Raw genomic sequence first — 12,485 nt, 5'->3', positions numbered from 1 at the left:
AGCTGGCATGCCAGCTGGAGTCTCTCTTTTCTATTCATATAAAAGCACTGATGCCATCATGGGCACCCTTCCCTCATGACTTCATCTAATCCTAGTTACCTCTGAAGGTCCCACCTCCAAAAATATTAACATACAGATTTGGGGATTACGTTTCCAGGAGATGAACTTTGAGGGGACACATGCAAGCCACAGCATATTGCCATCATCCAGTTCCTATACTATTCATTCATGTTGCTTTTCTGTTACCTAGAATTTGACCTTTCATGACCATTTATCTTTTCATGTGTGTCTTGTTGCCTATCTCAATTACAAGCAACTTGAGAATAAGAACCATACCATATTCTTCTTTGGGTTCCCAGTGCCTTATAGCAATGGTCCTAGATAAATATTTGTGATAATGTCAATTAAATCGAGCATAACAGTGGAAGACGGAAAGCAAAATGAAAGAAAAATCCATCCCACTTACTCAATTCTAGGGAGAAAAAGCATGGGAAAAAAATCTATAAAGACTAGTTAGGGAAAAAATTGATAGCATTTAAAAATTCAGTAACCCACAGGAAGCTGAAAAACATTTGTAAACACTTCATTGAAAATACAATATAAATGTATGTCAAATTTAAAATGGCACGTGTGTGTGTGTGGTGTGTGTGTGTGTGTGTGGTGTGTGTGTGTGTGTGTCTCCCCAGACAAGGAATTGAGGAAGAAGATTTTTCCCATTTAAGACAGCTGTTTGGTAGTGGTGGGGGGGGTGGGGGAGTAGCAGTTTGAGAAAGAATTCTTTTTTTAAATAAAGGGTGGGGGTGGGACTGGAGGGAGGGAGAGAGGGAGAAAGGAAGGAAGGAGGAAAGAAGGAAAGATGGGAAAGGAAGGAAAGAAGGATAGAAAGAAGAGAAATGAAAGAAATCTTTCATAGCCAAGAAAGCTACTCAAAAAGAACGAGGAAATCCAAGAAGGTTGGCAGATTAGGTACAACCAGAAACTAGGCAGATCAAAATCAAATTGTGTGGCACTTGTGACAGATTGTCTAAAACTATCAACAGAATCTGTGGGTGCTGCCTCTGGAACAGGTGGAACCACTGAAAGGTCATGGTGCAGAAGAGAGAGACAGCACTGCCTCAAAACAGCTGGTGCTGGGTGTGATCTGAGGAGCTGGAGGCAAAAACTGTCCAGGGATTTGAGTAGGTATTGAGGTGAGACTAGGAAAGGTGGGTAAGAGGTACAGGGATTTATTTTTTCTTCCTGAACTAGTCTTCTCTCCACCTTTTCCATTTCTACTTCTTGCCGAGCTGTCTTCCACTTTTCCTCTTATCTCAGAATCCCTATACTTTTATCTTTCTCTCTTTGCCATATAGCATTCAGCCTTCAAAGACAGATTTTTTTTTTGTATAGAAAGTTCTTTGTTTCAGAAACATCTAAAATAGATGTCTCCTTTAGAAATGAGATTTAATGTTGCATATTTCAGGTGCTGCTCGAAAACAAACTGAAGATCTGGCAACACCAGGTCCTGGTCCCACAGAAACCTGGTTCCACAGGAGCTGGTGCACAATAGCTTCTGTCCTTCAAGGTACAGCAACCTTCTCCATTCTGTCTCCAGCCAGCCAGATTTGCCTGCAATTCCGTCATCCAGGCCCATATAGGATGGAAGACCATTCCTCCGTGAAAATTCCTATTTTTCATCCCCTGACTCATGGGGATCTCCTTCCTTTCTTTCCCTGGATATTCATTTTCTTTTTACATTTCCATAAGCTGTAACCGTAACACAGTTTTTGTCTGTTCTTAACTCTTAACAAACAGAAGCTTCAGTTTTCTCTTTATTTCAAATTACCCCCATACCAAATAATATGCTTTTAAGTTAATCCTTGACTAAGGCTAAAAATTCCTTTGCATACATCCAAAAATAAGTAAAAAAAAAAAAACTATTTTGCTCTTGTGTTATACCACTGAGAACACCACAAACATTTTAAGACATAGAAGTTTCTTTTTGACATCCATAAACAGAGATGTTGTTTGTAATAGTAATCATTGACCTCTATTTCTGCTCCCAGAAGAACAAAAGAATCACTGCAGTGTCCTTATATGTGGCATGAACACAATTTAGTCCTCTTAGAACCTGTTTACCAAGATTTCCCCAATGGCCTCTCCGCCCAGAAGTTTTTATCACAGTCAGTTCCTGATTTGCTCAGCTTGGTGCTGGTTGACAGCCACTTCCCCTCCAGGTGAACCATGGCTTCATCTCTAATGGAGCTCCTCGTTTGCATACTGTTTGCATATTTTAAGTTACTTCACATAATTTTGATAATTGTACATCCTTCAGGGCATATGCAGCATAATGATCCTGCTATACTTCCGAAGATGTCAGGTGAGACTCATTGCTAGAACTTTATTCACTGAGTTAAAAAAAAAAAAAAAAAAAAACATTTATAGAGGGCCTGCTTAGTGCCACATGTTATTGCAGATGCCAAGGATAAAACTGGGAATGTGATACAGTCTCCACATCCCAAGAGTATGCTTATTCCTGTTTCTACAGCAAGGAACTGAAGATAATTAGGGGTTTCACTCACTATTTCTTCTGTCTAAAAGACCAAAGCAATAGCATGTCCAAATTTCTTGATGTTTATACAACTCCCATTTCCCAAGATTATAGCCAGCATTTTTATTTTTTTCCCTTTTGGCCTTGCTTTTCTTCCTCTTTTTTTCATTCATACAGCTTGGCTAAATGTCTATCTTTCATTAAACTCAATGATGATTTCATGCTTAGACCAAAACAAGCAAACAAATTGTGTTGTTTATCTGCTTAGATATTACCCTCTATGACACAGAACTTGTATATATGTTAATGATCTTGAATCTTTGAGCTACTCAGTTCCCTTTATTCTAATTTTCTTGTTTTATGCATATTTACTGTTTTTTTTTTTCTCTCTACAAACTGGCAAAAGACTTAAGCAAAGTATCGCAAAATAGACTCCACAGGAAATTCAGCGACGGTAATTACAGGCACACTGACATTCCTGCTTATTTAAGTAGGTGTTTTAAAAAAATTGGCACAGATTCATTTGCAATAGTCTCTATTTTTGTAAAACAAACCAAAAAAAGTAATAATAAAAGAGTTTTTTATGTGTCATGCTTTTTAGTCAGACCACTTTTTAAAATTCTTTGCATTTCTAATATTTCAGAGGTAGTTTCTTATTTCATTTTTTTCTATTCCCAATTACTTCTTTAATAAGTTTTAAATCTGAGGCTGAGCAATATTTTTTAAAAGTCAACTGCCAATTGATAATTCTTTTGCTTTGGGCTCCTTAGAAACATTTTGGCGTTTTATTTCAATCATGAATGAAATTTATCATTTATGATTTTTCTCTCAGTTATAAATTTACTTTTTAAACCATTTTCATCTGCTGGCTATGTTTAATTTTCTCCTTAAGACTAATGTTCTTAGTCTAGTGCAATCATTAAGAACTTTTCCTTACTGGAGACTAGTGATATTTTATTTTTATTTACTAAAGATTGGATAAAACATTTCTCCCAAACATTAACTCTATATTTTGATTCCAGGTACACAAACTACACTTCCATTAATACTTCAGTCTTTGAGATTTCTTGATACTAGAAAGAAGGGCACCCAGGAGAGTTGGTTATACATATTCCAGTTACTACAAACAGGTATGTTTCATTATGCATTAATAAGATTGCTTTGTGAGTTGTCTGTCAAAATCATGGAAATTTAGTCAACATGAGTCTGCAATAGAGCAAATAGTTAGCTCTGAGTATACTGAGAAATTCTGTTTATGGAATTACAAGGTAGAGGGATCATTCCTAGCAGCAGGGATATTGCTGTCACAAGCACCCACAACTAGTAAAACAATGCCGTCACTGTGTGCCAACTACTGCATTAAACCCTACAGGTGCACAGTATGTGGGGTTGTATTCAGCCCTCATTTCCTTCTTTGTAGTCAGACCACTTTTTAAGAAGGCGAATTTTGCAATATAATCAAGATAGGAGAAAAAAGAGAGAGACTCATTTAACAGCGTAACAACCAGGGCCACTACTAAGAACCAATCATCACTGGCAGGGTAAAACTTGAGTTTTATTACAGAATTTTTTTTAGCCACCAGTCTAGACTAATGAGAGCAATTTCCCTTCTTCTACCCAAGATTAAAAGCACACTCAAGCACTCTCACCCGGACAGAATTAATTTATTAACAACTATTCAAGAACCCAGACAGGAATGGGGAAGCTCCATAATGACCAGGCTCCCAAGTAACCAGGAATTCACTAGCCTGGGGGAAAGGGATTCTATCTGGATCAAACTACAAAGCCACTCCTGTTTCTCCTCCCAAGGGGGAAAAAAGTTTATCAACTGGATTCATACAAACTGGTCCATGCAGCTTTTACTAGTTAGCTTCCTCAGAGCAGGCCATTTTTGTTCCTTGATCTGTCCAGTCTCTTTATTAGTCTTTACATATCAGATGGACGAGTTTATATAATGCTATGTATATGTTGCAGTCTGGATATGAAAAACTCAAATGTGAGATGATGCAGCAATGTTCAGGGGTAAAAGGATTTGATTATGAGAGCAGAAGCTTAACCAACAAGTTAAACCAGTTGATGGATTAATTATTTCAAAGGATTACTATACTGGTGGTATAGGCAGGTAGGATGTGTTATAGGAAGTAGGTCACTGGGGGAGTGTCTTTGGGATTTATATTTTGTTCCTGGTGCCTCTTGTGCACATGCACACTCTCTCTCTCTCTCTGCTTCTGGGCTGCCATGGGGTGAAACCTTCCCTCTGCTGTGCCCTTTCGCCATGATGTTCCACCTCACCTCAGGCCCAGAGCAATGGAGTCAGCTGACCATTGACTGAGACTCTGAAACTGTGAGCCCAAAATAAACTTTTCCTTCTCTAATTTGTTCTGATAGATATTTTAGTCACAGTGATAAAAAGATGACTAGCACAATATGCTTTTTAAATTTACTTAAGATACATCATTAATACATAAATGGCTTTATATATAAAAAATATATAAATTTATATAAATATATATAAACATAAATATATATTTATATATGTAATATGTATATATTTATACATGCACACATATATATGCAATTGTAAGACATTGATTTCAGAAATATTAACCAGAGGATGGTTTAATGGAATAATAGCCACGTAGGCACAAATATTCCTGCTAGTTGGATAAAAATGCAGAGACAACTTTTTTCCTGATCAAGATGGTTCTTTAAAGAAGAATTTGTTGATGAAAAGAAAATTGCCCCACTGAAGCAGAATTCTGAGTTGTTATGTAATTATCAGCACCTTCTGGAAAGTACCTAATATTTGTGATGCAATGATGGAACAGTTTTCTAATAAACAAGATTCAAACTCCTTTTGAAAAATTATATAACACCTCTCAGCTTACAGTCATTTTGTAATAAACCCAGTGATGTTTAACTATATATGCTTTTTAAAAAAATATATAACTATTTAACTATACATGCTTTTTAAAAAAATATATAAGCTAACGTTATTTCACCATGTATTTCCCCATAATCTGCTTCCTCCAAGAAAACAGTCTTTGAGTTGGCTTTCTCCGGATGTTCCTCCAACCTGAGAGGCTGTAACACAAGTATCAAATCACTCTTTATATGAATTAACTACAAGCCCCTCTGCTTTCACCCGTCCCCACCCCAGGGAAGACCAAAGGGGTCTGGTTTAGAGGCAACAGTGTGCATAAAAGAAATCCCAGGCAAAGAGAGAAAGAGAGGGAGGAGAGAGGGGCAGAGATTGATTCAGGAAAAGCCCAAAGCAAAGGGAAGAGAAATTCTCCTTTAGCTAGAACAAAGAAAAACTCAAATTAAGACCAAGATGAAGAATAGCAGTTTGAAATTCAAGACATACACTTCTTTGTTAACAAAAATTCAGTTCTGCAACTTCTAAGAAAAGAACACATGTGGGGGCTGTAATAAAAAGTCTAAATTTTGAAGAATCTGGACAAAAGTACTCATAGAGACAGAAAAGCAATGAAAATTTTTAAAAGATTTATTAAAGGTCCCCTGACTATTCTAAATGTCTGCTTTCCTTCTCATTATGTCTTCGCCATCTGAGCAAAATTTTTTCAGTTGAGTTCTTGAAAGGCTACTTTTAGAATGTAACATTGGGAAGACTGCAGTAAAGGAATGATACAGGAAACAAGAGAATGGAAGTTTTAAAGCTACTCACTATAAAATATCCAAAACCCATGGTGATATGTCAGAGGGAGAAAGAAGCCTGATGTAAGTTAGACATAGATTTATGAGATGCATTGGTAGATGTGTGGTTGCTGAGAAAGAAGGTAAGTATAGAGAATCAAGTATTATTCAAAAATAGCATTAGATCTTGAATGGTGGCAGACATGGTAAATCTGATCTTCCCCAAAAGACAGCACATATTCAGATTTTATATCTGCCAAGTAACAAATGCAGATTAAGCAGGGGTCTCCTAAAAATAGAGCTCTAGCCCAGGGAGTAGAATTTCAGATATATGACAAGTTTTTTAAGGCTCCTCTAATCAATCAATAAGCCTTTATCTAATCCATTAGTGTCTTGATTCCTAAAGCAACCAAGTAACAGATGAGGCCTGTAATAAAGAAAAGGAAACAGGATTCCCATGATCCCCAACTCCTTCATTTAGTTCTGTGGTTCATTCAATAACAGTTTGCTGACAGCAAACCATATCTTAAACATGGTCTTGTGAAACATAATAAAATTAATAATGAATAAGATAGGACCCCTGCATTCAATAAAATTGGCCTTTTCCTAAATAAATATATAATAAAATCCAAAGATAGATAATTACATAGAAGTTTTAAAATTACTAGTTCCATAAGAATCCAGTTATAGTATCATGAAGATAGGGAGATTTAAGTATGATTAAGTTTGTATTTAGAAATCAGTGCAGAAAAATTGACATTTTTTTTCCAGAAGGATAGCTATTGACATCATTTAGAAAAATATAAAGGCAAACTTAATATGAACTCACACATACATGTACATCAGATGAATTTTAAAACTGTAAGTAAAACAAAACCATTACAACTAAATTATTAGAAAAATTCTTTTAGAATATTTTTATGATATTTGGTGCTAGAGAAGGACTTTCTGTAAAGAAATATATCCAAATCTGAGATTTAAAAAATTATATCCTCTGAATAAAAATTTCCCCATAAACAAATTTAAAAACAAGCAACATGCTAGTGAAAATATTGGCAGAATATATAACAAAGATGACTGTCAGAAATATTTTAAAAGTTATTAAGCATGAGAAGACAATGTAGGTCAATATAAAAATAGAAAAACAATATGAACAGATAAGTTACAAAAGAAATGACTAATGCATCTATCCTTCCATTCATTCAACAATATTTATTGAGTCTTACTATATAAGTCAGGCACTGTTTTAATATGGGTCATAATAATACAGTAGTAAAGAGGAGACATAAAAAGAAAATAAAGAAATAATTAATTTACTCATCACATTGGAAAAAGTTTACAAAGATTGAGAATATTAAGTACTGGTGGAATAAAGAAAAATAGACATGCTCATAAAGTTTGGGAGTATAAATTACCATAGCTTTTTGAAGTGTATATCAGCAATATGTATAAAATTTTTAATTATCCATATGATCTTCATGAGCAATTTCATTTCACTGAGTCAGTCCTAAAGAAATATTCATACCTTGCACAAAGATATACAAGGATGGTCAATAAAACATCATTTACAACTGGAAAAAACTGGAAAAGTTCTGTCTACTCCCATGGCAACAGTTTAAAGTTTTGCTACATATATATTAAGTAGTGTATGTAATGAAATTTTAAAATCTCTGAGTTATTATTCAAGAGAGTGCAAAACAATCTGTGTTTATCAAAAGACATGTGTATTGAAAAGATAATACATCATCATCAAGTGAGCTTCATCCCTGGGATGCAAGGTTGGTTCAACATACTCAAATTAATAAATGTAATTCACAACAAATATAATTAAAGATTCATATGATCATCTCAATATATGCAGAAAAGCCCTTTGATAAAATACAGTAAACATTCATGTTTTTAATTGGATGCTGGAGAAGCTAGGACTATAAGGACCTTACCTCAACATTATTAACCCTATATGTGACAAACATAAAGCCAGCATCATACGGGATGGAGGAAAACAATGAAAGCATTTCCTCTAAAATCAGGCATAAGACAATACAGCCACTCTCGCCACTTCTGTTCAATATAGTTCTTGAACACTAACCAGAGCAATCATGCAAAAGAAGAAAATTAAAGGGTTACAAATAGGAAAAGTCTGAACTATTTGTTTAATGATGACATGATCTTATATCTAAAAGACCAAAAAACCTCCACCATAAGATTTCTATAGATAATCAGAAAATTTAGAAAAGTAGCAGGATATAAGATCAACACCCATAAATCAATAGCTTTCCTATATCCCAACAGTGATTATGCTGAGGAATGAATCAGAAAAACCATTCCATGCACAGTAACATCAAAAAATAAAATATTTGGAAATTAACCTAACCAAAAAGGTAAAAGATCTCTACAATAAAAATTAGAGAACACTGCCTGGTGCGGTGGCACAATCCTGTAATCCCAGCAGCTCGGGAGGCTGAAACAGGAGGATCATGAGTTCAAAGCCAGCCTTGTCAACAGAAGGCATTAAGCAACTCAGTGAGACCCTCTCTAAATAAAATACAAAATAGGGCAGGGAATGTGGTTGAATTCAATTCCCAGTACACACACCCCCCCCCCAAAAAAAATAGAGAATTCTGAAAAAAGAAATTAAAGAAGACTTTATAAAATGTAAAGACCTCTCATGTTTTTGGATAGGCAGAATTAATGTTATGAAAATGGCCATTCTACCAAAACCAATATGCAGATTCAATGCAATTTTCATCAAAATACCACTGACAGTATTCACAGAATTAGAAAAATAAAACAGTTCTTAAGTTTATTTGGAAGAATAAGAGATCCAAAATAGCCAAATCAATTCTGAGTGAGAAAAATGATGCAATACCCAATCTCAAATTATACTACAGAGCTATAATAACAAAAATAGCATGTTATTGGCACCAAAGTAGACACGAAGACCAATGGAATAGAAAGAATACACAGAGACAAACCCACATATTTACAGCCTTCTGATACTTCACATAGGTGCCAAAAATATATGTTGGAGAAAAGATAAATTTTCAACAAAGAGAATGCTGAGAAAACTGGATATCCATATGTAGAAGAATTAAATTAGATTCCTTTCTTTCATTTCACACAAAAATCAAATCAATATGGATCAAAGACTTAGAAATTAAAACAGAAATCTTGCAACCTCTAGAAGAAAACATAGGGTCAACACTTCCTCATATAGGCACAGGCACCAACTTCCTCAACAAGACCCCTAAAGCTCAACAGGAATCATACATAAGTGGCTTCAAATTTCCTTCTGCACAGCAAAGGAAAGGACTAAGAGTGTAAAGAGAGTCTACACAATGGGAAAAAATCTTTTCCAGCTACTCTTCTATCAGAGGATTAATATCCAGAATATATGAAGAAATCAATGCCAATCAATCAAACTCAATGCCAAAAACCCCAAATAACTCAATCAGCAAATGGGCAAAAGAACTTCTCTAAAGGTGAAACACAAATTGCCAACAAATATATGAAAAAAAAAAAACGCTCAACATCTTTAGCAATCAGAGAAATACAAATCAAAATTACACTGAGATTTTATCTCAGTGCAGTCAGAACAGCAAATCTCAAGAATGCAAATAATAATAAATGCTGGTAAGAAAGTGGAGGAAGAGGTACACTGATACATTGTTGGTGGAACTGCAAATTAGTCAAACTATTCTGGAAAGCACTGTGGAAATTCCTCAAAAATTTAGGAATGGAACTACCATGTGACCCAGCTATTCCACTCCTTGGTATTTATCTAAAAGAACTAAAATCAGAATACTACAGCAATACAGCCACCTCAATGTTTATAGCAGCACAATAGACAGTAACCAAATTATGTTGTCAGCCCAGATGCCCATCAATAGATGAATGGAACAAGAAAATGTGGTGTGCATATATACATAGTGCTGTTTTTTAATTCAACCATAAAGAAGATTGAAATAATGGCATTTATTTGCTAAATGGATGGAAATGGAGAACATCATGCTAAATGAAATAAGCCAGATTCAGATAATCTAGGGTCAAATATCTTCTCTAATGTGGAAGTTAACGTAAAATAAGAAAAAGAAGACCGTGTGTTGGAGGAGGGGAATCAGATATCAAAAATATATTGGGAAGATCAGTGGAGTAGAAGAAGGAGAACAAGAGGGAAGATGGGAGGAAGGGAAAGAGAAAAAAATATGGAATTAATTTAACAAAATCATGTTATATACATATCTAAATGTACCAAAGGGAATTTCCCCTTTATGTATATGTAGAGTGTCAGGAGCTGTCCATGGGTTGCCTGTGGGTCACTGTGCATGAAAGCCTTGTGGATAAAGACATCTGGTGTCTGGGAATGACCAGTGGACATTTCCTGTGGTCAACTGTCCAGGGACAATGCAAATCTCTATCCCACTCTGCAGTGACCCACACAGCACCTGAGGTGGGTGTGACCTGCCAAGATGTCAATCAACCTGCTGACTGCAAGACTTGAAGCAAGACTCTGCCCTTGAAACCTATTCCCTTTGATGTACCCCTTAAATAAACCATCAGAGTCACTTTGTTTTTGTCTAGTTCCAGAACCCAGGTAGACTAGATCTATCAGGGACTTCACCTTTTGTAAATATATTTCTGAGTATTTGTGTTTTGTTATTCATTAATTATTTGAGATTTTAAGTTTTAGGGTGGCTTGGATTCCCCTGGGAAAGAAGAACCCCCAAGAGATTCTGGCTGTTGACTCCTGATAGTAGTAAGTACCAATCAAAAATAAATCAAGGAGCAGAGGAAGGAGAATAGGGGGAGCAGGGAGGGGAGGAAAAGAGTGGGGGATAGGGATTGAAATCAAATTTCTTGCATTTTTGATTTTTGTCAAAATGAATTCATCTACTACATATAATTATAATGCTCTAATAGAAAAATCCTTAAAAAATATGTGTAGTACATCCACACAAATAACATAAAAGGTAACTGAAAAGGAACACAACAAGCTGCTAAGACTGCTAATCTCTGTGAGGGGAAGAGAAGGTGAAGGGAGACTGAGTTTTTCTCCTTGTATTATTCATGATCCGATTGAGACAGAGTCAGAATATGTATGGGCTTTGAAGTCAAACTATATATATTCAAATTCTGGTTTTGCTATTTTCCAGATACACTAAAAAACTGAACTAGATTTTCCCTTTTGTAAGTAATTATGGTATACATGTCACACAATTCTGAGAACTCAATTAAGTAAACCAGGAAAAAGATACTCTAAGAAGTAGACACAAAATTTTTATTAATGAACTGACTGTTTAAAACAATAAAATAAGAATATATTCATGTGTTCTATGTGTATTAATAAAAAACACTTTTTGTCCAAAAGGTCCAAATTGAGGACTGTAAGAATCAAGAGCAGTTAATAATCCTTATTATTATCTGCCACATCTTAGACCTGCCTCTGTCTTAATTGCAACAAATGCAAAGAGATGAATCACAAATCTTGTTGGACAGACCTCTCAAACTTATATTATACCTCTTTCTTCTATTAAAAAAATGTAGAAAATAAATATATATGCAAACTAATTGATAGAATTAAATATTTACAGTACTTATAAACAAACATTTTTAAGTTCCTTTTTTTAACTTGGCCAGTGAGACATACCTATAATGTATTTCCTGAAGAGTAATTTAGGAAGTGAATCAGACCCAAAACTGCTGTGGAAATAGTTCTCATCCACAGAAAAAAAAAAGATTTTTTTGTAGATGACCACTATTATTTTAAAATTATGCTTAAACTTTCATGAAAGATGTTTTATTAGACATTTATTTCTAGAGATTATTCTTTAAGGAAGTGATCGGTTACAAAAGTACACAAATCTTAAGAGTTTATTGAAAATATGGATCCCCAAGCCAGATTCTTTAAGATTCCTTAAAGAATCTGATTCAATTGGTATAAGATGTGACAAAGGATTCTGCAGTTTTTACAAGTACCTTGGTCTGTTCTTATGACTAAGAAAGTTAACACCCTGAGCTTTGTCTGTCATGAGCGCTGTCTCTATTTCACAGGAAGTAGTACACCCACAAGGTGTGGGGTGAATTTTTTGTCTTTTTTTTTCTTCTTTTCTTGTACCTCAAATTTATCTTGGCTAATTTGGGCCCTTTACTTTCTCATCAAATTTATTCCAGCTTTTCAAGATTCACCAAAAAGGAGGAAGGGAGACATTGTGCTACATTATAAAGTGATTTGAAAAGATTCGTTACCTTTCCAATACTGAGTTCACTCATTCAATGCCACTGTTGGTCAATCATTTTG

This window comes from Callospermophilus lateralis, chromosome 8, assembly GCF_048772815.1.
Source record: "Callospermophilus lateralis isolate mCalLat2 chromosome 8, mCalLat2.hap1, whole genome shotgun sequence".
Lineage (NCBI taxonomy): Eukaryota > Metazoa > Chordata > Mammalia > Rodentia > Sciuridae > Callospermophilus > Callospermophilus lateralis.
Note: the sequence above shows the minus strand (reverse complement) of the source record.